Source organism: Chlamydotis macqueenii, chromosome W, assembly GCF_036417535.1.
Source record: "Chlamydotis macqueenii isolate bChlMac1 chromosome W, bChlMac1.mat, whole genome shotgun sequence".
In the NCBI taxonomy this organism is placed as follows: domain Eukaryota; kingdom Metazoa; phylum Chordata; class Aves; order Otidiformes; family Otididae; genus Chlamydotis; species Chlamydotis macqueenii.
Window position 1 is genome coordinate 33,851,656 of NC_141592.1, and position 21,024 is coordinate 33,872,679.

The 21,024-nt window shown below is 46.0% G+C and overlaps 1 protein-coding gene and 1 pseudogene across 1 annotated transcript in view; one reads left to right on the forward strand and one right to left on the reverse strand.

Moving 5' to 3' along the window:
* LOC147596651 (uncharacterized) overlaps positions 1–2,574 on the forward strand; it is an 80,096-nt pseudogene extending 77,522 nt beyond the window's left edge.
* Positions 1–21,024, reverse strand: part of LOC104482491 (CUGBP Elav-like family member 4) — an 829,267-nt gene that overhangs the window by 262,418 nt on the left and 545,825 nt on the right.

The window sequence follows — 21,024 nt, forward strand, 5'->3', positions numbered from 1 at the left end:
ATGCAATGTTTTGGAAAACCTTTCTCTTCACATCTTCGGGGAGGGAAGAGGAAATGGGTCTCCAAATCTTGCCTGGGCGCTAATTCAGGAATTTGTATGCATCTGAAACCATATTAAGCAAGGAGTTTGTGCTGAGATTTATTAATCTTAATGTCTCCAAATTGTTAGAAAATAAGTTAAATACAGTCATTAAGAACTGTATCACAAGTTGCACTTGGGGCCCAAATTCCTTATTGGCCTCCACCCCTTGAAACAGAACCTTTTGAGATACAAATTCCCGATTGCCCAGGCCAAAAACATAACATAGACAGGACTAGATATGAGTGGGCCTGGTCTGTCAAACATATGATATATGGAAACACTCATCTCGATCATCCAGTTGATGAGGAAAATGGTGAAATTCCTTCCCTAGAATACTCTCAATTAACAAAACAGACTAGCATTGGATATGTTATTGTTCAAAGAACAAGGTGTATGTGAAATGTTAAATCTTACTGATGGAGAATTCTTGCATATTTTTATAATGTTAGGCCGTGGGCTCTTGTTTTTGACAGTTGGGATTGAGATGGTAATTTCTCTTTCTTTATGTTGTCTCTCTTCTCTGTCCTCTATCTCTATGTGAGAATCACCACCATGGAGGAAGATAATATGGACAATGTTTGAGCCACGGGGTGGTGTTAGGGACTGAAAGAGTTAACGTGTGTTGATGTGTCAAACATTGTTGTGGCTGTGGCGCAGGGTATAGTCTGCATAGGGGCAGTAGGAGTCTGGTAACACAGGAGGTGGAGGCCACATGGGGGATGGCAGCTCCCCAGGCCCCTGTTAACGACTTGCCAAATATGGCCAGGGGTCACACAGAGGTCATCTGAGGAGGGGACTTCCGACCACCCCTCACATTTAGCACCCGCTTTGCACCTGCGCAGAGGACTCAGAACTCTCTGGAACCAGACCATACAAGTCCTCAAGGGGCATAACCGGAGGCAGGGATTAGACTGTGTTCTTCATTTGCATCACTTGAAGAAATAATTACACTCTACTGGCTAAAAAATGCCCTCCCTCTGCTCACATAACCCATATCTCCTTTTGGAAGCTCCATCAAAGCAGACAGAGAGAGCAGCAGAGGTGCCCTGGTGTGGTCAAGCATTTGGGGACATTCTATGAGCAAGTCTCAAACTCCAAAATGAAGTGACAGATTGCCACGCTCTTCCATCATTAATTGATCTCAGTAAAAAAAAAAATAAAAAGGAAAATGGAAAGAAAATATTTTTAAACATGCATATGATAGTTTGGGATTTTACTGAGGTTTGAACTATCAGGTCAGAAAGAACCATTTGACCCTTGAACGTGGCCTCCTGTATCTGACAGATTGGTCAATCTCCCTGGGCAAACCCCATGTGAGCCCCAAGACAGTTCACCAAACTATTCAGAGCTGCATGGGAAGGCACAAGCCGGTCCCACCCTTGCCTGTGGCTGCCATGCTGCAGGTAAGGTTGCTGCTGTGTGCCAGGTGGATCTACTTACGTGCTAGGACAGCTGGAGTTAAAAGCTGTAGCCAGCTCCTACTCACAGCAGCTTGGGGCGTTGGATTGCAACACACTTCATTCCTCTATGTACACAGAGTATAGGGGCACATCATGAGATAAAAGTGGTTTTGGAGGAAGCCAGTGCCTCCTTCCTCCTCATTTTGGACAGCGCTCTTGAGGCATGAAATGCTGAGAAAAATTGTAGGCTTTTGGATCAGGATTTTTGCTCTCCCCTCTTCCCTCCCCTCACAGTTTTCAGTAGCTGAAGCAGAGCAGAGAGGTTACAAAACCACCCAGTGCCCTCCAGCTGCAATAATTGCTACTGCTTGTGCAGGGTTTATGCTCTGCAGTTGTAGGATTACACCTATAAAAAGCTCTAAGAAAAGAAAATTGAAAGAAAAAATACTTCACTGTCTCCTCATCCTTCTCCTTTCTCCATGCTCTGCTTTCCACATCTCCCTGGCCCAGGACCTGTGACCACTCATCTCTGGAGTCACAGGGATTTTCCTTCCTCTCTCCAGCCTGTCCTTCCCCCGCAGCCTTTCTTAGCTACTTGAGTGCAGTATTTTAGGGCAGCACCTCACATAGGACTGCTCTTGGGATATAGTGTGTATTTGCCTTTTCCCTGCATGGATGCAGCTTGTGTAGAACACCTGTGGTTTAGCAAAGACAAACACTTCACCTTGTGACAATCAGCTGGATAGAGTTTGCCACCTTTATTATGGGCTGCTCCAAGGTCTGTATACCTTTTGCAGGGTCCATTTTGTAAATATATTTGCAAAAATGGAAGATCTTATGAGTTGTTTTAGAAAAAGGACATCCTAATTGTTTTTTAGAGGAGGGAATATTGATACCTCCATTGTAAATAAGAAGCAATGAAGGTGCAGAAGAGTCCTGTCACATAAGCCTAAATTTGCCTCTTAGAAAAAGCCAAAATAGTGACCCCAGTACTGGGAGTCTCTCTCACCAACTTTGTCCCCTGCTTTTTGAGCAGCAATTTGGAGATTTCATCCTCATTTCCAATTTTAAAAAGAATGGACAAAATCTATGACCCACTTTTTCTATGTATAATTTCCTGGCCACATCTGGTCTTCAGGCTTTTCTCTAGAGAGAGAAAAACTGACAAAGTTAAAGGGGAAAAAGTGCTTCCCCATCAAAAGGAAGAGCATTATAAGGAGAGGGAATTGCAATCTGTGTAAGCTTTACAGGCCAATCTTTGCTTATTAATCCTGGTGTGAAGCAAGCCCAAGAGGACAAAACCACTCACAGATTGATAGTGAGCTACCAGGCTTCCGCAGCTCAGGATTCCTGCAGCAAACTCTCATTTCAGAGGCTTGCACAGGAATATCTGGGCTGGGCTTTAAGACAGAGGTGTGTAACATAACTCATCCCTCCCCCACTACCCTCTACTCCCCCCACAAAGGCTTTTCTTGCTCTTTAGCCCACACACTTCTTAAAGATGACGGTCGTTCATCAAATACCAACACTGAAATAGTTGTGAACTAATTGAACAGATCTATGGTTAAATCTGAAGCAAATAGGGGTACTTTTGTCCATCTGTGCTCATGCCCTGTGACAAGACAACATGAGAAGATACCCAGAATTGTCATGAGAGATCCTAAGGTAGCAGGATGGTCAAGATACTTCACAAGGTAGTTGCAGTGCGGAAGTGGCGCATCATTGCAAATCAGAGGCTAGAAAAAGGGGAGCCACTGTCTTCACTGATGTGTCTAGACAGGAGTTCCTGCAATCAGTGGGGATGTGAAACACAATTACACTTTAGATTTCACATGCCTTAATCTCCAAGTGTGAGTTGAGCTCTAGATTTCCAGTCATACACATGTCAGCAGAGATATCTTGCAAAATATGGGAAAAATCCAAATGCCAATTTGTGGATGGACCAACTAGAAGTGAAGGAAAGGCGTAAAATTTCCAACATGCCACTTAAACAGGAAGACAACCAACTTGACTAACTTCTAGTCTGGTTGTGATTAGAGAAGAAAAAGGAATACTGCAGATATGTATTGAAACAGAAATATAGAACGAGGGAAGGATAGGGAGATATTTCCTAGGTAGATTTACAAAGGTATAGTCCAAAAGCTATCAAAAGGAGTCCTAATTTACATTTAAACCTCCATTGCACACAAATTGAGACTGAAGACACCTACAGAAACTGAAGAACAGATTTCCCTAAAAACCCATTATTTGTGTGAACTTGTTCAATATCGACACATACCGACCACCCCAACATCTGTTGGAGGGACAACATGGCAGGGCACAGGCAGTCCAGGAGGTTCCTGGAATGTGTGGACGACAACTTCCTCCTGCAGGCGATAGAGGAGCCAACGAGGAGGGGTGCCATACTCGACCTTGTGCTCACCAACAGGGAGGGGCTGGTGGGGGATGTGAAACTCAAGGACAGCCTTGGCTGCAGCGACCACGACACGGTGGAGTTCAAGATCCATGGGGCAGCAAGGAAGCTACGCAGCAAGCTCTCTGCCCTGGACTTCAAGAGGGCAGACTTTGGGTCTCTTCAGGGATCTGCTGGGCAAAGTGCCATGGGAGGCGGCCCTGGAGGGAAGAGGGGCCCAGGAAAGTTGGTCCACATTCAAGGAGCACCTCCTCCAAGTTCAGCAGTGGTGCATCCCGATGAAGAACAAGTCAGGCAAAAAGGCCAGGAAGCCTGCGTGGATGAGCAAGGAGCTTCTGGACCAACTGAAAGTGAAGAAGGAAGCCTACAGAGGGTGGAAGCAGGGACAGGTAGCCAGGGACCAGGTGAGGCAGGCTAAAGCCCTGATGGAACTGAATCTGGCCGGGGATGTCAAGGGCAACAAGAAGAGCTTCTATAGGTATGTCGGGGACAAAAGGAGGTCCAAGGAGAATGTAGGCCCCCTCCGGAAGGAAACGGGTGACCTGGTTACCCGGGACATGGAGAAGGCTGAGGTGCTCAATGACTTTTTTGCCTCATTCTTCACCAATAAGGGCTCTTGTCCGACCACCCAAGCTGTGGAAGGCACAAGCAGGGACTGAGAGGATGAAGAACCGCCCACTGTAATGGAAGAGCAGGTTCGGGATCATCTGAGGAACCTGAAGGTGCACAAGTCCATGGGACCTGATGAGATCCATCCGCGGGTCCTGAGGGAACTGGCAGATGAAGTTGCCAAGCCACTGGCTATCGTATTTGAGAAGTCGTGGTGGTCTGGTGAGGTCCCCGATGACTGGAAGAGAGGGAACATAACCCCAATTTTTAAAAAGGGGAATAAGGAAGACCCAGGCAACTATAGGCCGGTCAGCCTCACCTCTGTGCCTGGCAAGGTCATGGAGCAGATTCTCCTGGAAACCATGCTAAGGCACCTGGAGAGCAAGGAGGTGGTTGGTGACAGCCAACATGGCTTCACCAAGGGCAGATGGTGCCTGACCAATTTGGTGGCCTTCTGTGACGGGGTGACAGCATTGGTGGACAAGGGACGAGCAACAGACATCATCTACCTGGACTTGTGCAAAGCTTTTGACACTGTCCCGCACGACATCCTTCTCTCTAAAATGGAGAGACATGGGTTTGATGGATGGACCACTCAGTGGGTAAGGAGTTGGCTGGATGGCCGCACTCAGAGAGTGGTGGTCAACAGCGCAATGTCCATGTGGGGACCGGTGACGAGTGGCATCCCTCAGGGGTCCGTGCTGGGCCCGGCCCTGTTCAACATCTTTGTCGGCGACATGGACAGTGGGATAGAGTGCACCCTCAGCAAGTTCGCCGATGACACCAAGTTGTGTGGTGCTGTCAACACGCTGGAAGGGAGGGATGCCATCCAGAGGGACCTGGACAGGCTGGAGAGGTGGGCCCGTGCCAACCTCAGGAAGTTCAACCAGGCCAAGTGCAAGGTCCTGCACCTGGGTCATGGCAATCCCAGGCACAAATACAGGCTGGGCAGAGAATGGATTGAGAGCAGCCCTGAGGAGAAGGACTTGGGAGTGCTGGTGGACGAGAAGCTTAACATGAGCTGGCAATGCGCCCTTGCGGCCCAGAAGGCCAACTGCATCCTGGGCTGCATCAAAAGAAGCGTGGCCAGCAGGTCGAGGGAGGTGATTCTCCCCCTCTACTCTGCTCTAGTGAGACCCCACCTGGAGTACTGTGTCCAGTTCTGGAGCCCCCAACATAAGAAGGACATGGACCAGTTGGAGAAGGTCCAGAGGAGTCCACGAGGATGATCAGAGGGCTGGAGCACCTCTCCTATGAGGACAGGCTGAGAGAGTTGGGGCTGTTCAGCCTGGAGAAGAGGAGGCTCCGGGGAGACCTGATAGCGGTCTTCCAGTACCTCAAGGGGGCCTACAGGAAAGACGGGGAGAGGCTGTTCAGTAGGCCCTGTTGTGACAGGACGAGGGGTAATGTTTTCAGAGTAGCGGGAGGTAGATTCAGATTGGATATTAGGAAAAAAATTTTTACACTGAGGGTGGTGGAACACTGGAACAGGTTGCCCAGAGAGGTGGTGGATGCCCCATCCCTGGAAACGTTCAAGGCTAGGCTGGACGGGGCTCTGAGCAACCTGATCTGGTTGGAGATGTCCGTGCTCCTTGCAGGGGGGTTGGACTGGATGGGCTTTGAAGGTCCCTTCCAACCCTAACCATTCTATGATTCTATGATTCTATACCAAATAACACCTTTGCTGTAAAAAGCATCATCTTTCTAAGGAAGAGACAGCCCAGCAAAAAAGCTTTCTGTCACTTTCAATAGGAACTTTGGGCTAAATTTTCAGCTGATTTAAATCAGTGTAGCTCCACTGAACTTCAAGTTGATGAAGCAGCTTGAAACCACCTGATATTCATCTTGGGGAATCCACAGGAGATGTTGGTTCACAGGTTATGTATTAAAATAATAATGATAAAAATGACAATGACATAAATGGAATTAGCTATGGGGCCTCTGGAACACCAACAGCAAGTTGAAAATACGAACAGTATAAATGTTCGAATACGAGATTCCTATTATCTCGTAGAAACTTGGGAATTCAATGCTTTATGTATCTTCACTGAGTAACTGATCATTCCACTGCTCTTTTGAAAATGGTGAAATTTGGAAGTAAGATCAGTCAGATGACACAGTAAAAATAAAACTATTCTAAATCTTTTGTAACTGAGTCCCAAACTCATTCACCATGACCCACGTTCTTGTGAAGGAGTTCAATTTTCGTGCCAAATGCATATACACAGCAGTAATGGTGCGCAGAGTAATTTTGGCTCAAGGAGAAAATAAAGTAGATGACAGAGACTACTACGGAAATAAACGTTTGGAGCTGGCAGGGCAGGTGAGTTTTTATATCTAGCAAAGTGCTCTTTTGGGGTTTTGTTACTGTCTATTTTTAGAAGATGCAGAATAAGGAGCATCCCCATCTTCTCAATTGAAATGTTTTTCTTCTCATTTTATTTTTGTTGGCTTTTCTGTGTTGACTCACAACTGTGCTTCCCTTATTGAGACTAATAAATTATATCCTCACTTTTGTATTGCCTCTTCATACCAGATAAAAGGACAGAGCAGTGTAAATACCGCATCAGTTCTAGTTCCATTATAACACTGTTAGTGCCAAGACAGCAGCAGTAAGATCCATCTTAGTGTCCCCCTCTAAGCAACTGGGTAAGAGAATAAACTGGAACCAAGTAGGTGCCTGCATGTCGGGTCTAGGCTGTCCCACTGTGGAGAACCCAGCTTGTGTAGCAGCTCACAGAACAGCCACTTAAGCCTCTTGTAAATTGTAGAAGCCCATAAGATTGCGTATTTGTTGTCAACTGCTTTGCTAGCCTCTGAAATAGCACAAATTAACAAAATAAGTGGTTTAAAGTTAACTTGAGCAACTAATGAAAGTGGATTGTGTGGACTTATCTGCTTGCAGAATTTTGGCACTGGAAGTAGAAGCAGTAACAAAGAGCTGTGAAGGAGGGAATGGTTTGAGGTATCTGACTGGCACCATTCTTTTGCAGAGGGGGTGGCAGTTCACAGCTGTTGGCCAAACTACGTTCTCCTAATGCAATGGGAATTTGCCTATCAGGTGAAGGAACTGCTTGCTTACCATGGCATGGATTCTTCCTTGCCATGTGTGATTATTTGATTAACCAATTTAGATTAGGATTGGACTTCTTTGCTGTGCTCTGTATTAACTTCAGTTGGAGTTTTGGCAGTCAGTATCGTCTCTGGTTATTGATCATGCATCAGAAATTCAGACAAGTATACAAATAGGAAAAAAAAATTTACAATGAGGGTGGTGGAACACTGGAACAGGTTGCCCGGAGAGGTGCTGGATGCCCCATCCCTGGAAACGTTCAAGGCCAGGTTGGACGGGGCGCTGAGCAGCCTGATCTGGTTGGAGATGTCCCTGCTCTGTGCAGGGGGGTTGGACTAGATGACCTTTGAAGGTCCCTTCCAACCCTAACCATTCTATGATTCTATGATTCTATAGTCTGCTATGACAAATTCAAGTTGAGGAATCACATATGTAAAGTATCAGTCATGCATATGTATCATACTGAATATCCATAGAAAACAATGCTGAAATGGTTGGATTTTCAGTTCCCTAGATCTGGATTTCTTCCCCTTGCCCTAAAAGGGAAATTCCGTCACTGTTAGTGATAGCAGGATTGCAAAGGAAGGACTGCCACCACAGAACAAGGTTACTCACGCACAATACAATGCAATACAAGTGGGTTGCATGAAGCATGTAGATGGTTATTGTAGCCTTAAATCTTGTGAAATTGAGCATGCATCCCAGTCTTGCAAAGCACTTGTAAACTGTTCTTCCTCTTTTTTTCACTTCCTTTACGGATGATTTCATGCCATTCCAACCTCTTTTCTCTTTAGATACCAAGCAAACTCTGAGGGCTATGAGGTTAAGAAACTCTTCACAAAGCCTTGGGTCTGTTGCCTCTGAAAGGAGGGTCACAACAATAGCAAAGGGTTGGCAGGACCCTGGAGAAGCTGTCTAGCTCATCTAGCACAATGCAGGATGGGGTCCAACTATGCTATTACTGACAGTTGCTTTTCTCTCATATTTAATCTACCTCTAGAGATGGAGAGCCTCAGCCTCCCTAAACACCCAGTTCTACACTTTTTCTTTCCTCACCATTAGAAAGGATTTCTTTTAGTCAGAATCTTTCTCCATTCAATTTCCTGCCTCTTTCCAGTGGCAATAAGGAAGTGAATAGGCCTTCAAACAAACAACAGAAACACCGTTCTCTCATTAAAGATGTCCATTGCAACATCCGTTAGATGACTGGTGCCATGAGAGGCAGGCATGGATTCAGGGCAGCAAGTTATCCTGACAGGAACAAAGGGAAGGACATGTCCTTCTACTTTCTTTTACCAAACTTCATCAGAGCCAGTCTTTGAAAATTCAGTATTTATTCTGAGCTCCTACTTAATAAACTTGGCAAATCTGACATTTTTAAAACAAAACAAAACCATGCTGTTCACTTTCACTTTTCGTTCTTGATTGGCCCATCTAAAAGCAATCAAGTGAACATTTAGCTGTGGTAGAAAGACCTGCAGGAGACCTCTCCTCCAAATGCCATTATTGAGGAGTGCACAGGAGTGTGGATATGTTTATGGAGAGTGAAAGGCACTCTGCAAATTCTCTTTCAACAGTGACAGAGGAGCAGGAGGATACCCAGGGCTGGGACCACAGGGGGATGTAGGCATCGCAGTGCCCCAGTGTCAGGGACTAGCTGTCTGGGGGAAGTCACAGCCAGATATGCCTGTGGCTTAGGCTCCCTTGATGGTGTCAGGAGAAATTAGGCATTAAAGAATAAACTGTATAAACAGCACACTGAATAGGGAGCTGCCTAAACTTGCCAAAATGAAACACTACAGAGAAAGAGATCTCTTAAGCCCCATCCCTTAACAGGTCTGATACCACCCTTCGTTAGGGGATCAACTTGCTGGGATTTAGGTGCATGAGATGCTTCTCACGTAACATGCCCACCCAGAGGAGGATCCCTTCTCAACCAGCTGCTCTATGAAAGGAAAGGTAAATACCAGACTTAAAGCAAGAGAGAAAGATGCGCATAAAGCATGGATGTAAGCCTGTCTCTCCCACAGCTGAAATGCATACCTGCTAAAGCACTTAATCTGTTTCATGTGCTAATAGTGTTAGAGGTATGGAAATCCTGGCTGGGCTGTTTGGTGTGTGTGATGAAATACATCAGGTGTAGAGATCAAGTTAACTTTTCACAGCAGGTAATACAATTTCTAGAAATACACACACAAGTGTGTCTAGGGCAGGAATCAGATTTCAACAGTGGAGCCATACAGAACATATATTTTGCATTTTAATAGAATTATTAGCATAATAATGCATTAGTCTAATAGAATATTAATATGATGCAGAAATATTAGCATATTACAGATCCTTATTCATTAATATGTTAGACCCTTATTGTATTAGTGGCACAATCTACTAGAGAAAATGTTGCTTTGTGTCTGATACTGCAATCCAAGGAAAAAATTGAGATAGCAAATAGAGAGCCTCTCTGTGTGTCGTAGTTCAGCCCTGATCAGGACCAGACTACGCAGTCTCTCTCCCGCTCCCCCCACCCTCCGAGAGAACAGGGGGAGATGATATAAGAAAAACGGCTCAAGGTTTGAGATAAGGACGGGGAGAAATCCTTAAAGTTACCGTCACGGGCAAAACAGACTCGACTTGGGGAAAACTATTCATTTATTTTCTAAAATTAGCAGGAGAATGAGACAGGGAACAAGATAACCTCCCCCCACCCCTCCCTCTTCCCGGGCTTAACATTATCTCTACTACCTTCCCCTCCCGAGCGGCACGGGGGGGGAAAAGGGAATGGGGGTCGCGGTCAGTTCATCACGCGTTGTTTTACGCCGCTGTACCATCGTCAGGGGAAGAACTCCTCGCATTCCTCCTCTGCTCCAGCGTGGGGTCCCTCCCACGGGCCACAGTCCTCCGTGAAACTGCTCCGGCGTGGGTCATCTCTTCCACGGGGTGCAGTCCCTCTAGAACAGCTGCCCCAGCGGGCCCTCCACGGGCCACAGCCTCCTTCAGGCCTCCACCTGCTCCAGCGTGGGGTCCTCCACGAGCTGCAGGTGGATCTCTGCCCCTCCGTGGACCTCCATGGGCTGCAGGGGGACAACCTGCTCCACCATGGTCTTCACCACGAGTTGCAGAGGAATCTTGGCCAGGAGCCATATTACTCCTCCCCCTCCTTCTGAACTGACCTTGGCGTCTGCAGCCGTTCCTCACAACAGGCTGGCAGACGCCTCTCAGGATCCTTTTTACATCTTATTCACTTCTCATCTCCTCTCCACTTCTTGCAGCCGGGCCGGGCCGAGTTGGGCCCAGTCGGCTGCCCGGCGGGAGGCCAGAGGGTGAGGCCTGCAAGGCCCATGAGGCTCGCGCCTCCCCCTCTCTGCCCCCCGCTCAGCTGCTTCACATCTTCTCCCCTCTCTTTTTCCTGTTTTCCCCTACTTAAATACGTTATCGCAGAGGCGTTATCACGAGACATTCTGCTACCAATTGGCTCGGCCTTGGCCAGCAGCGGGTCCGCCCTAGGCCCGGCCGAGTCCACTGAACAAAGGGGAGCAACTTCTAGCAGTTTCCTACAGAAGCTACCACCTTAGGCCCCCCCTCACTAAACAAAACCACGACACTGTGTCACAGGCATGCCTGAGTTAATGCAAGACCTGAGAAGAAAATGCTTTTGCAGGCAGAAAGGGGTTGATAACTGAGCAGTTTTCCCACTTCCTCTGAATTCAACCTAAAAACTTTTCAAGCTGTTTCCATTAAAATGTTAAAAATTGCAATCCGAAACCCTCAAAAATCACAGAGCAGGAGGAAACAGAGTCCCTTTTCTGGTATTCAGACGCCCTCCTAAAATGTAGGGAACTGAATTCAGATCATTGCTCTCCCATCGTTTCTCATCCTGGGGAGTGCCTCCTCCAGGGACCAGGTGGCCTCCCTGGTGACCAGCATCCCCTTGCAGAGCTCCCCTGTGTCAAACACTACCAAAAAGATTATTTCAGCAGCTTGTATCACGAAATCCCACAATGTGGATGAGCAACCTGACTACTTGTTTGTCTGGTTTTCTGGCATTGGTTCACTTTCTATACCTCCTATCAGAATTGAGAAGACTGTCCTGATAAAAGCTTAATTGAAAACAGTAGTGTCCCATGAGAAGACCTGAAAAATCCTATTAGAATCATAGAATGGTTGTCCGTTGCTCATCCCTTGTCCACCGGGATGTCATTAAGCACCTCGGCCTTTTCCATGTCCCAGGTAACCAGGACACCCACTTCCTTCCGGAGGGGGCCTACATTCTCCTTGGACCTCCTTTTGTCCCCGACATACCTATAGAAGCCTTTCTTGTTGCTTTTGACATCCCTGGCCAGATTCAATTCTGTCAGGGCTTTAGCCTGCCTCACCTGGTCCCTGGCCACTCGCACAGCCTCTCTGTAATCCTCCCAGGCTACCTGTCCCCGCTTCCACCCTCTGTAGGCTTCCTTCTTCACTTTCAGTTGGTCCAGGAGCTCCTTGCTCATCCACGCAGGCCTCCTGGCCTTTTTGCCCGACTTGTTCTTCATCGGGATGCACCGCTGCTGAGCTTGGAGGAGGTGCTCCTTGAATGTGGACCAACTTTCCTGGGCCCCTCTTCCCTCCAGGGCTGCCTCCCATGGCACTTTGCCCAGCAGATCCCTGAAGAGGCCCAAGTCTGCCCTCTTGAAGTCCAGGGCAGAGAGCTTGCTGCGTAGCTTCCTTGCTGCCCCGTGGATCTTGAACTCCACCGTGTCATGGTCACTGCAGCCAAGGCTGTCCTTGAGTTTCACATCCCCCACCAGTCCCTCCCTGTTGGTGAGCACAACGTCGAGCATGGCACCTCTCCCCCTTGGCTCAAAAATTATTATTAAATCAAGGCTCTCAAAATTCCTCTGTATCTTTCCTAAGACTTTGCCAGATTGACATCAGTCCTGGATTCCCATCACTGACCTGTTCTCCCCATCCACCCCTTATCAGGGATAGAGACCTCTTTGAGCTTGTGTTGCTCTCCATGCCTTTGTACTGGTGAAACAGACTCCGAGGGCATTTTTAAGGCAGGCTCCTAGGACAAGTAGAATGTCAAAACAGGATCCCTTTTTGTGATAGGGACTCAATGCCTCCATTAATGGAATTGTATAATACAGTGTCTGCTCAAGCTACATATTGGGCTGCACGACCTCGATGTCCTTATGGCAACTGAATAAACATTCTCCGTAAGCTACGGAAAACAAATACAATCTAGCAACTTAATTCTATGTCTCTCATTCACAGACAGACTGACAAACAGGACTAATTCCTCATATTAATACTTTGAGTATAGGCAGCAATGCTAAGCGAGATGACTCATAGGTTGGATCACGTGCTTTTAGCAGAATAGGAAAATATGTGAAACAGAAAAATGAAGAATATCAGTAGGGATGCAGAGTTTTGAAGTTTGTTGTTCCTTTTTTCCTTTTGAGGAAATGCAGTACAGTCCTTTCCAGAAGCAGATATTCTCCAAGCTCCAGGTAACTCTCTCAAGTAAGGACAACAAAGAGAAGGTGAAAATCATAAATCTTACTCTCTAGAAAGCATTTACATCTACTTGGCATCTCTGTGGCATCAGAATTGTTTGAAATTTCTTCTAAGGAGCTCAGCAAAGTAGGTATTTTGATTTTAAAGAAAAAGCTCTTGAATTGAATTGACCATAGTGCAAATTTTTCTTAGTCTTACATTAGAGCCAATGGGTTGTTTTCTTGGGCTTTTTTTTTCTTCCCTTGATGCATTTAAACAGCAGCTTTTTTTCTTCTCCTTGTGATCATGTTAAATGTTTTATTGCTCTTTGCATTTGCTGATGGCACAACATAAGCCCCTGTAGTAAAAGAGATTTGTGCTAAAACTCAAGTGCTTAAGAATTAAGGAAAGGGGTTATATTTTGGCTCAGTTCAATTATCTCTATTTTTTTTTGAATTTTATATTAATTTTAATATAAGCTGCAGCATAGAATGTTGGGGACGACAGGTATCAGAAGCCATGGGAATGAGAAACAAGGGACTTTCCAAGAGAAGAAAAACAACCTCAAGGACACCTGGTGATGGGAAAACAGGATAAAGGACATCTGGTGGTGGTTAGAGGATCTGAGGGTATATAAGCACAGAAGCTGTAGTAACAAATGTTTCTGTTTAGCATGTGCCAGGGTCTGTGACTATGTTCCCACAAGTGGTGTGTGAATTGGGTCCTATTAGAAGTAGTGAAGATTAGAAGACTGTGGTTCTGGTGGGAATGCCTGGCTGAATGGTAGGAAGCCTGCGCAGCTAATTCATTACTTCAGCTAAGGGAGGTAAGTGGCTGGGAATGAGAGGGAACATGGCTCCAAAAAAAGCCTAGCTGAACAAAGGGTAATCTGTGCAGTATTTTTTACCTTGACTAAGGGTGGTAATGTGGCTAGGAATGATGGGAAGCACAGCTTCAAAGGAACATAAATTCATTTTAATGATTTTAGTCTGGGTGTTTGCTCACGTATCAGATGCTAACACCTCTAATATATACACGATGGGCACCTGGGACACCATAGGTATTTGACTGTGGGACTGTGCAACGCGGGGTGACCCTGCTGCTCAAAGGTTATTACCGGTGTGGTGTGTAATGTTTGAAGCCTTAAAGGATCACGCGCAGAAAGGGGATCCGACAGCACCCGTTACCCCATCTGCTCCTCCGCCCGTAGAAACAAAGACTAACAGCGAGCCGGAAAAATCCCTTTGATCCAGGTTTCATAGACCTGGAAAAGGAGCTGGATTTTTTTCCCACTTTGTCCTGATAATTTGCAAAAGGGTGGCTCCTCAGTTAATTTAACAGCTCTGGTGATGACCACATAATCAGTTGATCGGTGGAAAGAGGTTCGGCAGCAAGCCACTATGGAAGGGGACATAGACTTGTTGAAGGCTGTGGCCGTGCCTGTGTTACTGCAGCCTAATGGCCCTGCTCGGTGGGAAGGGTTTCAATTTGGGCTGATGAAAGAAATATGATGTGGTGTAAAGGAGGTGGCAGCTGGTGCTGCCATGAGTGAGGCGGGTAGCAGCGAGCAGGAGACTGCCCCTGTGGAGGAGGCAGTGGCGGGGTGGCCGGAGCCCACTCTGAGAACAGTCTGGAGGGACCTGCTGCCACCCCTCGCTGATGGACTGTCCCCCCTCCGTTTGTTTGTTGGAGTGGTGCCAGGTACTGGTCTCAGAGAACTTGTCTACAACCAGGGATTTAATCAAAAGATGTCTTGTGTTTTGTTTTTGGGGTTTTTTTTTTGTTTGTTTGTTGTTTTTTTTTTTTTTCTCTTCTTTTCACCTCCGCCCCCTGTGTGCAGCTGGTGGCCCGCTGCAGCGCCCAGCTCCGGAAGCTGTTGGGCTGCCTGGCTGTGCTCTCCACCGCTGTTCTGCCATGTGGCCCCTGGCCGTTTGGGCGCTGTTCAGCACTGTGGGTTCTGGTTCTGCCCAGCTGATGTTTAATGCTACTGATGCTGCTGAAATAAATAATTGTAATAAAACTGTCCTTTTACCTTGCTATGTGACTAATCTAAAGGAGAACAATATATGTGTCATGTTTATTATGTGGGAGGAAACAAGGAGAAAAATCATGTTTCTTGATGGAGCAAGAGAGAAGACTTCCATAACAGTTACCTCAGCAAGCTTACCCCCTATGGCGGATATACTCAAGGGTAATGCCTCTCTAATGCTTAACAGTGCAGAAAGCTGATGTTGGAAATTACAGTTGTGAAGTAATGGAATCAAACAGAAAAGGAGCAATAATAGTTGAAATTAGAAACAGTTCAGTTATCAGTTGCGGTGAGGAAAGTACCTCAACACCAAAGGAGAAATGTGGATCAAGGTTTCTTCTAGTGGAAAGGTCTGTCATCATAATGTTGCTAACTCAAAGTTACACTCCCATAGAAAATGCCTTGACAGTATTTACAGATGGATCAGGAAAAACGCACAAATCCGTGATTGTGTGGAAGAAAAATGATAAATGGCATCATGACGTACAATTGGTAGAAGGATCAACCCAAATTGTAGAACTTGCGGCAGTGGTATGAGCTTTGTATAAGTGGAAAGATGAATCCCTCAATATTGTCTCAGATTTTTGCCTGTGTGGTCAATGTAATACAACGTGCTGAACGGGCAATGTTAAAGGAAATGAATAATCCTTTGTTGTATGATCAGTTTCAACATCTGTAATCGGTATTTCATATACAGGACCATCCTTACTTTATTGTACATCTGAGAGCTCACACCTCGCTTCCAGGACCTGTCACAGAAGGTAACAGGAGAGCAGATGCCACTAATGTGGCCCTCCGAGGGCAAGCTCCAGTGATGGTTAAGAATCTGGAAACAGGTAACTGGGAAGGACCCTTCCCTCTTATAATGTGGGGGAAAGGATATGCTTGTGTCTCTACAGGAGCAGCGAACAAGTGGATCCCTGCATGATGGGTACGACCAGCGCTCCAAGCTGCCTTGCGTTCGTTGGATTGTTAACAAGCTGTGTGGCAGCTCCATGGACATCAGTCACGGAAAGAAGAAACGTGTGGGTAACTATGGCTGGTGCCACAGGGTGGGGCGCCATTTGTCTGTCTGTATCATCTTCAAATAACCCTTTCAGAACATACTTGGTCGACCCGCCGGATAGCGGTAGGATGGCAACTGTGTAAAACAGCAGCCGCGAGTGCTAAACTACAAGAGATAGGACTTTTGGGATCACTAAAGATGGACTTCTGTCTATTTTATTTTTTCTTTAACTATTCAGGAGCTAATGTTACTAGAGGGGTAGTGATTGTAAATGATTCAGGACCTATATATCGCAACGATACAGCATGGTATAATCATGCGAGCACCAACATATCAAAATCCAGACAGCATAAAAGACCTAAACAAAGTACACATAGCTTTGAATCTGATTGCCAAGATAATACAGAGTTTTGGAACCCAAGTGAAATTATTTCTGCTGCAATCTTTGCACCTGGTGTGGCAAGTGCCCAGGCGTTAGCTACGCTAAATCAATTGGGCTGTTGGCTTGCTAAGCAAACAAACGCAACTGCATCGGCACTATCAGCTCTGCTAACTGATGTAGATTCTGTATGCTACGCTACTTTACAAAACAGAACCGCTGTTAGCCTGCAGAGCACATATTTGACAGGCCTTGCTGCATGTGCTGGACACACGTGCAGCAACGTCTAGTCAGTACCCTTCCACTGAATCTGCTGAGGGGATAAACAGGGGTGGCTCGGAGCGGAGGAGAGAGGAGGGACCCAGAGCTCACTCTACGAACAACAGGGGATGCCCTGAGGGTGCTGCGCCTGCCTCCTTTCTCTGCTCTGACCCCGCTGATCATCATCCTCCTGCTCGGCGGTGTCTCGGGTGTAGTCAGGTTGTTAATAAAATAGAGCAGAAATAGATTTTTTTCATTATTAGTATGTTGTGGTTTTGTTTAGTGAGGGGAGCCTAAGGTGGCAGCTTCTGTAGGAAACTGCTAGAAGTCACTCCCCTTTGTTCAGTGGACTCGGGTGGATCTGCTGCTGGCCAAGGCCGAGCCGATTGGTAGCAGAATGTTCCCTGATAATGTATTTAAGAAGGGGAAAACAGGAAAAAAAAAAAAGGAGAAGAGAAGATGTGAAGAAGCTGAGCGGGGGCAGAGGCGCAGAGGGGGAGGCGCAGGCCTCATGGGCCTTGCAGGCCTCACCCTCTGGCCTCTTGCCAGGCGGCTGTCTGGGCCTGATTCAGCCCAGCCCAGCTGCAAGAAGTGGAGAGGAGATGAGCTGGATGATGTGAAGAGATTCTGAGAGGCATCTGCCAGCCTGTTGTGAAGAACTTTTCTTGTGAGAGGAACAGCTGCAGATGCCAAGGTCAGTGAAGAAGGAGGGGGAGGAGTAATGCTGCTCCTGGCCAAGATTCCCCTGCAGCCTGTGGTGAAGACCATGGTGGAGCAGGTTGTCCCCCTGCAGCCTATGGAGGTCCACGGAGGGGCAGAGATCCACTTGGAGCCTGTGGAGGACCCCACACCGGGGCAGGTGGATGCCTGAAGGAGGCTGTGGCCCGTGGAGGGCCTGCTGGGACAGCTGTTCTGGAGGGACTGCACCCCATGGAAGAGATGACCCACGCTGGAGCAGTTTCACGAAGGACTGTGGCCTGTGGGAGGGACCCCACGCTGGAGCAGGGGAGGAATGTGAGGAGTTCTTCCCCCGACCATGAAGCAGCGGCATAAAACAACACATGATGAACTGACCATAACCCCCATTCCCTCTTCCCCCCTGTGCCACTGGGGGGGAAGGAGGTAGAGATAATGTTAAGCTTGGGAAGAGGGAGGGGTGGGGGGAGGTTATCTTGTTTTTTGTCTCATTCTCCTGCTAGTTTTAGAAATGAATAGTTTTCCCCAAGTGGAGTCTGTTTTGCCCATAACAGTAACTTTAAGGATTTCTCCCTGTCCTTATCTCAAACCTCGAGCCGTTTTCCTTATATCATCTCTCCCTGTTCTCTGGGAGGGTGGGGGGAGTGAGAGAGAGACTGCGTAGTCTGGTCCCAATCGGGGCTAAACTACACCATAGTACGAAGTTATCATTGTCAGGATTTTGGTGGGCTTTGCTGCATGAATCTGTCTGATCATTCGGAATCTATTCACAAAGTATTCAAAACTTGCAAAAAGGAGTACAGAAACTGCAACGAAGTGATGTTTTTGATATATTCAGAAATCTTTTTGGAGGATTGATTTAAGCCTATTACAAATAGCTGTAGGATGCTTATTCATGCTTTTTATATATGTATTTTGATCTGTATTCTGTGTGTGTGTTGAAATATGTGCAGACTTTAATAGACAAAGCGTTGAAACAAGCCTCTTCTCATAAACAAAGAAGAGAGAGATGTGGGTATTTCTTGAGCCAGTACGGTGTCAGTGAAAGCTCACCAACCTTGGGAGAGGGATACAATCATGCTCGCAGGAAGAAAGCCATGGAATGAGAAGGGAAGCTTTAAGATACCAGACATTGTTAGCAGAATTTATGGCTTGTTTCAACAGAGGCCTGCAAAAAACTAGTCACTGGCCTTGTAGATAAGAAAGTTACTGGAGTTGTTATGTTTGTAATAGGAGAAGAATGCTGTAGTAGAAAATTACTAGAAGGTGGTAAAACTTAGTTTTGTGTAGCAGTCATGAATATGTATAATGTGTGATCAGTGATTTTATTGAGTAAGCTTCTATAATTTTTGATTGGACAAGCATTGAATAAGGATGGATTATGTTGTTGTTGACCATGGCATGTGTTCTCCCTTGTATTTTACTATGTCTACAAGAAGCCCTCACAAGAGCTTTTGCTAGAAGTGCATATGCTGTGCTGTTAAACCACGAAGGGGGAATTGTTTGGGATGACGAGTATCAAAAGCCATGGGAATGAGAAACAAAGATAAAGGACACCTGGTGGTGGTTAGAGGGTCTGACACACAGAAGCTGTAACAATAAATGATTCTGCTTAGCATGCACCAGGGTCTGTGACTACGTTCCTACCATAGAAGTGCAATTACTATTCAGACCATGTGAGAAAGTCTTGCCTAAAATTAATTTGTGTACAAACCATGCTAGGCATTCAGGGAGGTTAGACAGTGCAGATCACTGCCAGGTCCTTGGAAGGTGTAAATCAGCACTATCACTGGAACTGCTCTGATTTACACCAGGTAACTATGTCTTCCCACTGCTATTTGAGATGGGCTCAAGATGACAGCATTGGGATCATCACTAGAATACAAACTTTTTGTAAGTTCTAAATGACATTAAAGCCATCCAGTTAAGCTAAGATCTAGACCCCCAAGCAAGCCTTTTATTAGTTGGTATCAAGCTATTCAAAACCAATATGTCAGCCACTCAAACTCCATTTAAGTTATAAGGAGAAAGCCTTGCCTCCCACTTTATCATCAGTCCAAGACTGATGTTTTTATGTCCCATTTTGAGTTAAACTGCTACACTCTCTGCCAGGCATAAAAGGCATGTTGAGCACAGGAGAGCCAAACTCCTCTGTGGTGGGACCCACCTCCTTCCAAATTGTTTCAGGTAGCAATTGGTAGATACTTACCTACCTACCATATCTTATTCCTCATGTCTGAACCTACTGTAACCCCTCAGTTGGGCTTACCTAAGGTTTTTGCTGAGTTAAGACCCTTGTCTGGTGAAAAAACAAGCAAATAATCCCCCTTTGTTTCTAGTCTCCAAACTCCCAACCAGTTTGAGTTGGGAGGTTTGCTCCGTGTTTTTGTGAAAGAGCCTTGACTGACAGAACCTGTATAAACTGAGACAATTAATGAGCTTGTATTCTGCAACAGGCTGGGAAAGAAAACCAGCCAGAGACCCTTAATATGACTATTAATGCTGCTTTGTTACCATCCTTTGTTCAGCACTTGTATAGTGCCCAGTAGACAGGGGCTCTGCTGACTGGTGGAGAGGGGGCTCGGGTGATCCTGAAATGCAATTAATGCATAACAGCCTCAACCAATGCATGTCATTTACCTCCAGCATTTCTCCTGGGCTTATTTTCCCCTTTATTTTTTTCTCTCACCATGAAGGATAGCCACTCATCTTTAAAAAGAAAAAAAAAGGGAAAGAATACACAGGAAATAACATGGGTTTTTTTTTTCTGGATTCACCCTGCTTTTTCCCTTCCTGAACACAGTCTGGGGACTCTTTTTTTATTTAACAAAACAAGGTCAGCTCATCAGCACAAAAGCTGAAAGTTTCACAGGGTCCAAGACTGCTTCCATCTATGGAATTACTTTTTAACACATTCTGAGTTAAAATTATCCCCTCTGAGCCAAATGCAGATTGACAGTGAAACACCAGTCACCTTTTGTGAATCCATTTATAGAGGTGCAAATGCCTAATCCAACACCGGTTTGCTCTGTCACCATGGCAATGTTGTGGGGTTTTCTTTTAAAAAAAAACCAAACAACAGAGATTTTGGGAGGGAGACTTTAGCTACTGTTTAAGGGAGAAGAGAGCCCTGGGGCTGTGGGATTGCTCAACACCATCTCAAGCCTGTTTTGCTTGTTTATAGTTCAGAATGCAGCTTTTCTGTTAAAACCTGAAGCCTGTAACATTTTCAAAACCTATCTTCCTCTCAGCTGTGGTGCACATGCTGATGGAGCAAAACAAGGGCACCCAGAGTTCAGTAGCTCTTATAATTTGACCTAAACTGATTTCAGTCTAAGGTCAATTTGAAGAGGAGGCTTCAGGTGCCATTCAGAAATGACAGGAGAGCCAAATGTAAGCCCTAATATTGCAGGAATAATATAGCACTGATCAGTTAGAAATCATTGCTGGAAAGTTGCTGTCGGGATTGTCTTGCTTGCGCATAAGCTATGGATCTAGATCATTTAGACAGACAAATAGACAGACAGATAGATATGGATAAGAAGCTGAAATTCCATTCTTGCTGCTCAGTGATACAATTTAACCCAATTTTCTTCAAT